The 12,147-nt window shown below is 43.2% G+C and overlaps 1 protein-coding gene and 1 pseudogene across 11 annotated transcripts in view; one reads left to right on the top strand and one right to left on the bottom strand.

The window, feature by feature from the left end:
- The window catches only part of Zbtb21 (zinc finger and BTB domain containing 21), a 13,744-nt gene extending 10,029 nt beyond the window's left edge, over positions 1-3,715 (bottom strand). For 6 of the 11 annotated variants that reach the window (XM_021209793.2, XM_021209791.2, XM_029544500.1 and 3 more), the window contains exon 1: positions 3,517-3,715. The gene's annotated coding sequence lies outside the window, so the exon portion shown is untranslated. Of the gene's footprint in view, positions 1-1,200; positions 1,460-2,817; positions 3,192-3,516 lie in introns of those variants that run through there. The other 5 variants (XM_021209794.2, XM_029544499.1, XM_021209792.2 and 2 more) reach the window with 3 other exon arrangements.
- Positions 3,345-12,147, top strand: part of LOC110329654 — a 39,853-nt pseudogene continuing 31,050 nt past the window's right edge.

The raw sequence follows: 12,147 nt of genomic DNA on the forward strand, positions 1-12,147 counted from the left end.
ACTCTGTAGACCAGGCTGGCCTCGAACTCAGAAATCCGCCTGCCTCTGCCTCCCGAGTGCTGGGATTAAAGGCGTGCGCCACAATGCCCGGCTGACTCCTGTATTCTTAAAATTCTTTAGTTGCCTACTGTGGCTTTTCCCTTTTTCTGTTCCTGAGATACAACCTGCCCGTCTGACCTCTTCCACTACTCAATCTGAACTCCACTACTCACTACTCAATCCAGATTTTGCCAAACCCCTTCTGCAGCACAGATCAAGTTCTAGTCCTTAAGGACTCCTTTAGGGCTAAACACTCCCAGTCAACATCCTAGTTTGTTTGTTGAAGTCCTAACTTCTGTACCTTAAAAAGGAATCATATTTGGAGCTGAGGTCTTTAAGACACAGCTAATTAGCTAATTAAGTTAAAATGTGTCTTAATCAAAAAAAAAAAAAAGTGATGTCTCTGAACAAAGGCATTAGATCAGAGACAAACATGGAGGGAAGATCCTATGAAGACACATGAGGAAGCTATCTACAAGCCAAGGGAAGAAGTACAGGAGAGACCTGGCCTACCAACACCACTTTTATCTCCAATTTCCAGCTTCTATAACTGTGAAAAAATAAGTTTCTATTATTTAGGTCATTGAGTCTGTATATTAAATTAAAGCAGGCCAACTAAACACACACAGTCCTAAACTTACTTAAACTTAGAACAAGTAAGCAAAATACATCATGTAGCTCATACCTATAGTACCAGTTCTTTGCAGACTGAGGCAGGAGGACTATGAGTTCAAGGCCAACATGGGTTGAAGTCTCTTGGCAAAAAGGCAAAAAGCAAATGCCTACTGCCAACAGTAGGCACAACAGCTGTCACACAGAGCAGGTACATCAATCACCACATTATGCTTACTCCCTGACATAATGCTAGTTGGCTGTGTGTCCCAGGACTGCAAGCTCTTTAAAGTCCAATATATTACTTTTGGCAATCCTCATGATGCCCAAATTGAGATCCTACACAATACATATGTGATTATTTTCCACTCCCTACTCCAATTTAAATTAAGGAGTAGAAATGAAGCTCTTTGACTGCTTACTCTAAATAAAGCTGGCTACTTTACTGACCTGTTTTAGGCTATTGGGTTTCCCCCCCCCCTAAATTATTATTTCCTAGAAAAACCTAAACTACAGACTAGCAGACTTCTCTGACTGATATCTACTCACCTCTGTACCAAACCTGGATGACTGTGGTAGTTTGAATAGGCATGGCCCCAATAGATTCACATGTGTGAAGTCACACTATTAGGAGATATGGCCTTGTTAGAGTAGGTGTGGCCTTCTTGGAGGAAGTGTGTCACTGTGGAGGCAGTGAGGTCTCCTATGCTCTAGCTATCCCCAGTGTCAAGATGTAGAATTCTCAACTCCTCCTTCATCACCATGTATGTCTGAATGCTTCCCACCATGATTATAATAGACTAAATCTCTGAAACAAACAAACAAACAAAAAAAACAGCCCCAATTAAATGTTTTCCTTTATAAAAGTTGCCTTGGTCATGGTATTTCTTTACAGCAATAAAATCCAAACTAAGACAGTGGCACTCCTTACCATCTAACCCACAAGTCTGCACTTCCTATTTCTGAAACCCAAAAGTATCTTTTATCTCTCCTCTACTTACTTGGCCACTTTGTACAGAAGGATTCAGATGGAACTATAAAGCTTTTGTAACTTGCCAACAGCAACACTTCATCCCTCTGCAATAACCCCATAGTGATTTCAATGCATTAGCTTTTATATGTGGATCCCTCACAACACCCCATATGCTCTCTCGAAAAGCCCTTGTTTTCGTTGTGAATTCCTAGCATAGGACTCGGCAGGTATCTACCATGTAAAGAAAGCTCACTAGACTTGAGGATTGAATTTGTTCATCTTTATCTCTCCAGAGTCTGTAGAACCCAGCATTGGGCGTTTTCTTAGCCTTTCTTGAGCTTTTGTGACTATATTAACGATTGGACTGACTCCATCTGTATCTTTGCTCAGACTTCTTCAAGCTCCAGCCCCTTCCTTCTGAACAGATCCATCTCAGTGAAGTCACTTGTCCTACATGGCACCTGTGATCCACACTTTCACACCTGCTTGTCTTCAGTCATCACCTTTAGGTTGGGTGATGGTGGCCATATCTCCTCTGGCAAAAAATTATTCTTTCCTTTGCCCTTTGGCCAATCTCTGATACTTGTAAATCCAGCCCTTAAGCTCTAGTACTGGGACAACTAAAATGGCTTCTCAGTTATCTCCTTGTCTAGAGACCTCTATGCTAACTCTTTTGTTGCTTTTACTGTTCTCATACTTAATATTCTCCACTACACAATATTGTCAATTCCTCAAGGGAGAGTTTCTATTAACAATTTCTATTTCCTAAGAATGACACTCCCTATATTTTAATAAATACTAAATGAAAACACTATGCTGTTAAGTGCATTGGCTGAATTAAAGAGTCATTTTTAAGTAAGTCAAATTTCTACTTTAACGTCAATATTTAGGGGTAAGGTTAAGGGTAATGATTAATCACCAGAAGTGGAGGAGGGTTTTTAGTGGAAACACTAACATGGATTAACCTACTTTCGCCCTCTGAAACAAGGTGGGAAGACCATGAAACAAACCCAGGAACTTATGACTCAGGGTCATGCTGATGAACAATCACCAGACTATGCTTAACACAGATAGATGTCCAAAGATGTAGAAGTGATTGGAGTTCATGCACCACACAAAAATGCCAAGCTTCAAAGGGCTGCTCAGTGTCCCCCAACACCACCACCCCTGTGTCAGGCAACCTCAGGGAGTACCTGTTTAAGGATCTCTGTACACGTTCTGCAGTGTGCGGTTCTCCAGAACCCAGAGCCTCGGGGGCACAAATGTGCATGGTTCTTTGATTACAAGGTGCAGTCTCTGCAGAGGGGCACTCAAAGGTGCTCCAAATAACCAAGCCAGGGAGATGAGGAGACCTGGCCAAGATGTGAGCTGCAGGGAGGTCTTCCCTGCTATGTCCCCGAAGGAGGGTCTTTCTCCTAAGAAAAGCCTCCGGCCCAAGAGTGGGGGTGAGGGGTACGACAGGGTGTGCATGGGCTAATGAGGTGGCCGCGGAGGTGCTTGGCTGCCAGGCTGTCACGTTCCAGCCGCAGCGGGTGTGGGTGCCGCCACCGCCCGCCAGTTTCCCAGCCCCGCGCGAGCGCGCGCCGCCCGACCCAGAGAGCGCGCCCTAGCCGGCAGCCGCGTCTCAACGGCTCTGCTGTGGCCAGCGCCCTAGACGCACATCCCGGCTACTCAGGCCACCCGGACCAGGGTGAGTAGCTCAGCGGCCTGGAGGCCGAGCATGCGTGGGAGCGAGGGCGAGGCCAAATGCGGGCAGAGAGCATGCGCAGTGCCTGGACACACTCGGCTACGTGGGAGTCTGGGCATGCTCGGTGAGGACCGCGGCCCCGCGCACGCGTAAAAGGGCCGACTCCCGCAACCCACTGGTGGAGGAAAAAAAGGAGAGAAATCACCTCAGAGTTACGTCAGGAAAGGCCGCGTTTTGCGGAGAGGCCGTAGTCCCCGACAGGGCCCGACGTCCTCCTAGGGCGCGGAGCGTGACGGTTACTCACCGCTCTTCAGCCCTGGGGCAGGCGCCAAGCCCCTTTCCGCTCACACTCGGCTCGCGCAACCCGCAGCCTCCAGTGCCGCTGTGATTCCATCCATCTTGAATTTGACGTCATCCCACACCAGGGATGAGGTCATCGCAGGCAGCGCTCGTCACGTGCGTGGCGCTGGGATTGGATGCCGGGCGGCTGGGGGACGGGCCAAGGGCGGGCCTGCCGGAGCGCGGCCGCGTTGGTTCCAGCGCGTTGGTGCCTATCCGGTGAGGCGCGGGCACGAGCAGCGTAGCGTAGGGACTCCCCTAGGGTACGCGTGTGGTCGTGGGAAGCCCCTGAATGCGGAGCTATCGGAAAATAGCTCATCTCCATTTCTTCCTCCTGGAGAAAGCCGCAGTGAACAAGTTGGGTTCCCAGGTTCCTCTTATTCGCTCTGTGGCTTTTTCAAACATATCCAAACCTTACCCTTTTAAAATGGTGTTGAAGTGGGAAGGATGGAGCATGCAAGGAATCCCATCACACTGAGAATTCCTGATAACTATTCTGATGTACAGAGTGAGGCCCTTGCTCATTTCAAAACAAAAGACAACGATCAACCTTTTTCCTGCAACACCAGTTCTTTTAGCCCCTTTGCATGAAAATTACAATGCCATTTGTCAGATGACTGTTCACCAAAACCAGGCAGCTGGGTAAAAAATGCCAAGTTACAGAATCCAGCTGTGAAGAAAGGGTCTCTAGGCCACGGAAGTTTTCTAGAACCTGGAACATAGCAGCAGACAGTCTCAAGTGAAATTTCTCTAGCAGACTTTAAAAATGCCTAGATCAGCCGGGCAGTGGTGGCGCATGCCTTTAATCCCAGCACTCGAGAGGCAGAGGCAGGCGGATTTCTGTGTTCGAGGCCAGCCTGGTCTACAGAGTGAGTTCCAGGACAGCCAGGACTACAGAGAAACCCTGTCTCGAAAAACAAAAACAAAACAAAGCCTAGATCTTAAATCTTAGGTGTTCTATGTTTCAAGAAGTGTGTGGTTTTCAAACCTGCTTCTGAAGGTGAGTTTTAGCTAAGTGAATTAAAGTGAAACAGCTTTATGAAGTGTGTGAGGGATATGTGGAAGAAGAAGTCTGCAATAGGTAGATCCAAATTTTTTGGGGGGGGGGAGGGGAGACAGACTCCAAATGAATAACTCTGAATATTTAGTTTCTTTCATTTCAAGACTATGCCCTTTAGAATTTCACACTGAAAGTTCTCTTCTGCAATCATTCAAGGATTTTTTAATGTCTTTGTATTTTGAACTGTATGGCACTTAAGCAAGAAGTGGTCTTGTAAAGAGGGCTTTGAGAGGATCACGCACCATTGGGCCTCTTTTTTACATGCAGAAAATCAGTATGGAGCTGCAGAGCCTATGGCCCAGAGAGAAGCCATATTCGTTTGTTTGATTTTTTTTTTTTTAACCACATGGAGGTTGCAAAGCAACCTCCCTCCAACTGTTTGCCAGCTCATTTGCTGTATCCGCAGTGCCTGCTGCCTGTACACTGGTGTCTGCATGTTCAACCACGGTTGCCAGTTCTCTGAATCTGACCTGTCAAATACAATAGAAACCTTTGGATCTTTCATACACCTCTGGCTTATGGTATATTATTGGTTCCTTCTTCCAACTCAGTGACAGTGCTGTGGCACTTTGCCCTGGACTTGCTGCCCCTGGTTTGCACCTTTGTGGCTTCCTGTATTATTTCCTTTGTTCCCTGCCCATCCACACACTTTGTGTTTCTGAGGTCTGTGGTCTTGCCAGTCCTGTTACTCTGTGCTACCTCATCTATGCCAGGGAAGATACTCTGACAGTGCAGTCACTTTAGTGTGTGTATACACACACACACACACCTGTGCCCACCCCCATGTGCACAAAACAAAACTTTCTAAGTGCTCTTCCAGCCTTCAGCTTTTACTCCACCCTGGTTCCACCCTGGCTTTGCAACCAGGGTGGAGACTTATCTTATTTTAAGATAAGTCTTAAAATGCTGCCTTACTCCAATGTTAACACTAGGCTCTCCATTGTTTTTAGGGGAGAATTGAACTTCATCCTGTAATGACCTAATATCTTGACCCACATCTGTGAAAACAAACCTTGCTTGTCACCCTTCTCAGCTCACCTCTGGGCTTCAGGTGTGTTGATTCCTCCACTGGAGCTAACCTGTACCGTCTACCTTGTCCTGTCATCTGTAATTGCTCTGGGGTTCTGTTGCTTCTGCAACCTTCCTGTCACTTCAACTTTATTCTAGGGTTGATGCTACTCCTCTGTGCTCATTAGTGCCCTTTGTGGGGAAGACCAACTTCAACAGTGTGTTCATTAATCCAAGGAGGGAATGTGGGGTTGGTGATAATGTAAAGCAGGCACACACTCACACCTACTTGGAGGATGAAGCAAGCTCTAACAATGTCACACATATGCATACATATACACAACATACATACATACATACATACATACCATACATATATTCCTACATTCATACACATTCTCGCACATTTGGTAGATATTCCTACATTCATACACATTCTCGCACATTTGGTAGATGGAGCAAAGCTTCAACAAGCACTCTCCAACAACTTTATTTTTTTCTTTTAGCCTTTTTATACCATCTAAGACAAAGTTATCTATGTAAGAAAACAATTACCTCATAGCCACAAGTTATGTATTCTCCCAAACCAATCACCACAAGGACATATTCTTCAAGAACAGATTAAAATCATTATGCAAAAGGAAATTACAACAGAATTATTGATTATGTATTCTTCTTTTGAATCTTATACCTAACTAAACATTTCCCATCTTTCTTTCTACAAGTTCATGGTAATCCCAAAGCAATAATGCTTTTGTCATTGTTTAACAAAGTTTAAGCAAGTTTTTTTCCCCTATGCTTAGTTGACAATTTTATTTACCAAGAAACAGATCATCTACCTTACATTTTATTTTTGAAGTCTTGTTCAGATAAACTGACTAATCATCTATTCTCTGTTTTTATAGTCACAGTAAAATTATTTGCTCTTTATTCATAACCTTGCCTTTTCATGGTGCACCTGTGACCATATCCCTAGATCATGAAATCCAGGGACACAGACTGTGCTGGATTGAATAGGTTTGCCACCAACCCCCCCCCCACACACACACACACAGACTCATGTGTTTGAATGCTTGGCCCACTAGCAGGGTTAGGAGGCGATCCTCCTCCTGGCTGCCTGTAGAAGACAGACTCCTTCTGGCTGCCTTCAGATCAAGATGTAGAACTTTCAGCTCCTCCTCCAGCACCATTTCTGCCTGCATGCTGCCATGCTTCCTGCCATGAGGATAATGGACTGAACCTGTGAAACTGTATGCCAGCCCCAAATAAATGTTTTCCTTTATAAGAGTTGTCTTGATCATAGTGTCTCTTCACAGCGATAAAACCTAACACAGACCTAACCTAGAATGAAATGTTTTCTTTGATCATTAACTTGTCCCAAGCTTATTTTTCTCTTCCTAGTACAATTAAATACTTGCAATGCATGAAAGCTTACTGTATGCCTTTTTTAACCTATGCAGCCCTCAGTATTCTATAAGATAGGGTCCACGTTCTACTCTTAATTCTAACTGTATTAATATATTTAATTAATTCTAACTTTAGAAGTTAAAATAATTAATTCTAACAAACATGTCCTTAAAGTTTTAATCAATTACCCGAACTTCCTAAAACTATTTAAATAAAATCAGGCATTCTGTAAAATCATTGACTCATCTAAACAATGTGGAAAATCTCCCAATAGAGTGGGCCATCTCCAGGAAGTTCACCTGCCCACACAGATTCTGAATAGCATCCACTATTGCCCCCTTTTAATCCAATTAAAGTGTTTTTCCATATAATACAAACAATTATGAAAACTTTCAGGTAAGAATTATATTCATAATGCCCGTATGAATATGAATTTGTAGCAACTTTGAGGAACGTAATTTACTATCTATTCTACTTGGTGAGTTCAAAGGTCTGTATCTAAATCACTTTCTCTCATAACTTGTATTTATCAACCTGTAAATATATTTTTAGACCTTAACTATGAGACTGTATCTATTTAGTCTTTAACCCCATCAGTGACCTGAGAAGGATATTACCTAAGTAAACAGGAAGTGTAGAGCAAGCAGCTTCTAAAACTATAGAAATGACAGGTTGCTGGTTGTAGTCTTGTTAGGTACTAGCTTAATTATAAAAATAAACTATATTTAGCCTCCTGTAGATGTTTTCAAAGCTAATCAAATAGTAAATAGCTAGAAACAAACAACATTTGACTATTCAAATATACTGAAATAGATAGGAATTATAGGGTATGGTCTTCAAACACTTTAGAGATCTACAGAATATAGCATTTAAAGATGTTTTAATAATAAAAGGCTTGACAGTGAGATATGTTTGCTCCTGGCAGCACCCTCATACTACTTCAAAGATGATGGGCATCAAAAAAAAAAAAAAACCCATATGGAGTTTGCTTCAAATGTGCAAAGCTAGTCATTGGGCAAAACACTGCCCTTGCCTCCTCTGCTGACAGCATGCTGTCCAAGCTGTGGACAAGCAGGACACAAAGGAAGCCAACTGCCAAATTTTGCCAGGACAAGGTAAGCCAGTCTTTTATAATTCCTGCATCACAAGAAAGTCTATTAGATATTCTGGGCCAGTAGGTCAAAAAGATGGACACCCAAATATTGCAGAGGATCTCCAACACTGCCTTTATGTACATGTTTATGCACATATGATTTAACCACTTCATTAGCATTTACCACCTAGATGACTTCTAAAAATAGATGAAGGTCCCTTTCTCACTTAGTTACTGAGGCAAGCTAATAGCCATGAATGTCTCTGCACTTTGGAAAGTGTTAGGAAGGGATGCCTGTTAAGCAGAAACCATGATGACATCATCTCTGATTCTACAAAGTCTGCATGCTGAATCCATTTGACACACTGTTGGCTAGAAATCTAGAATATCCTAATAATACTGGAAATCCCAAGGTTTTTTTTTCTCTTATAAAAATCAGCTAGGGTTTTATAGTGAGATAATACATACATGTGCCATGACTGCAGAAGGATCAAGACTTGGCCTCCTGATAAAACCTGCTTTCCTGTCAATGCTCAATTCTCCCCTTAACACCAGTGGACAAGAGTGATCATCATGATGGCCCAGCTGCAGGAAATAAATACTCACATTGATTTTGCCACTCCAATCTTACCCAATCTGACCACAGTTTGGGACAGGATTTGTCAATCTCCCTGAAATATCACAGAAGCCAGGCAGTGGCAATATTATGGGAATTTTCATTGTCAGAGCTGGGCTCTGACTTCACTAACAGCTGACTTTGGCCATATGTTCTCCAAATCCAATTAAAGTGGCAAGTGTAGAAAGGAAATTTATTCAGTGTCATTGTAGTGGAAGGAGGAACAAAGAGGTGCAGTGAACACACATACACACACACACCTTTAGAGTCTGAACAGGCTTAGGTATAAGTAGGCAAAGGTATGCATAGCTGAGCAGTTATGATCAAGGTATGATCCTAACTCATTGGCCCATCATTGTCTCAGCTTCTGTAAGGTGGTCTGACAACTTGTCAAAACTGTGTGAAGTCTGTTCCTCTTGTCTGTCCCAGGCTTCAGGCTTTTCCTTCTCTCAGCAAGAGACTTCTGAGGAAATTCCAGTTTCTTGAGGACAATAGTTCAGTAGTCTGACAGCCTAAGAGTGGGACACACATCCCTTTAGGAGACCAGCATTATTTCCATAATGGTTAGAGCAGTGGATACCATCTTTAATTCTCTAATTTGAACACTATCTACCTGGGACTAAGCATACAATTCCTGAGGTTAAGGACAGCAGCCCCTAAACTGCCTCCCAGTGTTAATCAATTACAAACCCCAAGTTCTGGTGACTGGTTATACATTGGGGTTCCACATCCAAGTCCTAAGGTGTGACTGGTGGAATGGGTCATAGAACCCAGGGGAACACTTATTTACAGAAAAGAAAATTATCAAGGAACTCTAGATGGTTTGGGTTTAAAATGAATGAGTTTAAGAAGAGATGAGAGTCCAGCTTCCAGTTTCCTTTGTAGGCACTTTTAGATTATAGTATAAATAGTAAAAGCAACCTCTGGTAGAAGGGTTCACCTTCTAGCTGATCTTAAAGCCACATTATTTTTGGATCCCTTTAGCTGCTGGCTACTTTTCCTTCTCCCCATTACAGAACTGGGGCTGGTGGGCTGACCCAGGGCAGTGAGTCTTGGAGAACACTTGACATAAATATGGCTATGTTTAAATGGGGAGGGGCAGCCCTATTTCCAAACTCAGCTTCTCAGTGAGCTCCAATAGTACCCTTATAATGTTTCTTATAAAAGAAGAGAGGGATGGGGTGAGGCATGGGGGAAGGAAGACACTGAACATCCAGCAATCTCCTGAAGCCATGCCTTCCAGGAACCTCCACAAGTTCTTGCCATTTGGGTTGGTATAAAGGCTTCTTCACACAGGATTGACTAACCCAAGAAAGTATTATTATAGATAGGAAGTGAACAGCCAGAGGCATCCGGAAGTCTGGACTTAACATGGCCAGCAGAATAGACCAGGCCATGTGAGAAAGGGAGGGAGAGCAAGAGAGGAAGAGAAAAGAGAGGAACCAAGAGCCAAGGGAGGAACCAAGAGGCCAAGAATGAAGCCCAAAAGCCAAGAGAGGTACCAAGAGACCAAGAGAAGGACCAAGAACTAGGAGCATACATAGGCAAAATGGCTAGGTTATATTTTGGTAGAAAAGAGAAGCTGGAGGAAAGGTAGCAAAGCTCAGGGGCTGGAGAGGTTAAGGGTAGGGATCAGAGTGAGCATTGCTGAGAGTAGCCAGGACTTTGTAACTGGTACTGGGAAAGCCTGGTGGCCAGTGTTTACTTTGGTATGTTAATTCTCAACCCTCTGTCCCAGTTGACTGTTAGTGGTCACCTTAAGCCTCAGTCTCTCAGCTCTGTCCAGGGATTGGTGCTGGAACTCCATACCTTCTGGTCCTGTCTTGGTCTTTCTGTGACCTACCTCAACCCTCAAGGAACCTGAGGGCTGCTAGCCAGCATTCTGCACACAATGTACAGAAAGATGACCCTTACCACTTTAAAGAGCCCAAGGACTTAAGGGGGGTTTTCCTGGACCTGCTGGCATGGAGCAGGAAAATGTTAATGAAACTGGCCTTCAGGCCTAAAGACTGATACTCATTGTCCTGTAAGGAGACTGAAAAATTAAAGAAGAACAATGAAAATAGTACTGTGCCTAACAAAACAGCCAAATAAATGCAGGATTTACATTAAAAGGCTGACTATACCATGTTGGTGTTGGAGTATCAGCCTCTGGATTCAAATGCCAGCTCTTCAGTTTAGCAACTGGGTGACCCTGGCCTATGCAGTGTCACCACCAATGAAAGGGGGAGATTAATAGCTGCCTCCTAGCTTGTGACTGAGGAAATGAACTGAACTGGAGACAGGTACTATTGCCTTAGAAAGTGACTTGAGGACTGGAAACCATTTCAAAGAAAAGTAATCATCAACATGGATGTGATCCTGGTGTGCATGGCAATAGTGGCAATTTGTGGTGGTAGGAAGCTGAATCTATGCATGCTCATTCCAGAGAATTTCTGATATTAGGTTAGAAAATGGTGACTACATTAACTCATGGCTGTAAGATAAAATAGCAAACTTTATGTAAGATAACCTGTGTGGAGATAATCTGGCAGATATATTGCAAAACATTACACTTTCATGTTCATAAAAGCTAGGGAAGTGGAGCATAGTGCTTACAGAAAGATTTCAAAGAAATTCTATACTAACATGTAACATTTTAAAGTAGGATGCTGGGAAAGTGTGATGGTTGGATTCACTGTTAAATTGATGGGGTATGCCTCCTCCTGTGTTTGTCAGTGTTTCTAAAAAGGGTTAACTGAGAAAGAAAAACAAACATGGAACATGAGTGGCATCATCCCATGGGCAGGGCCTGCATGGCAGTGTGACCAGCCACCTCATGTTCCTGCTGCCACACCTTCCTCTCATGATGGACTGTACCCTTACATTGTGAAGTAAGGCAAGCTCTCCCCCAAGTTCTCACGTCAAATATTTTGTCATAGAATGAGAAAAGGAAATGATACCATAAGGTTGATAAAGTAGAATTCAATTTGGTCAGGTTTAATAGTTTCTTAACAATTAGAAGAGGTCATTGTTTTAGACTAGGCCCCTGCTCTGGGCTTCAGCAAGTTGGTTAAAATATTGAAATGGAGTCACTCATGCTAAAATTCTGGGTCATTAAGCTGAAACTGTCAACTATCATTATCGAGACAACAGTCTTCCCCAAAGAAGCCACTTCAGGGGCATGATAATGAAATTCCTTAACCCTTGTTTAAAAAAAAAAAAAAAAAAAAAAAAAAAAAAAAAAAAAAAAGAAAAGAAAAGAAAAAAGAAAGAAAGAAAAGAAAAGAAAAGAAAACCAATACCCCCAGCATCTTCCTATTGTGGCAACCCA

This window comes from Mus pahari, chromosome 12, assembly GCF_900095145.1.
Source record: "Mus pahari chromosome 12, PAHARI_EIJ_v1.1, whole genome shotgun sequence".
Classification (NCBI taxonomy): Eukaryota; Metazoa; Chordata; class Mammalia; order Rodentia; family Muridae; genus Mus; species Mus pahari.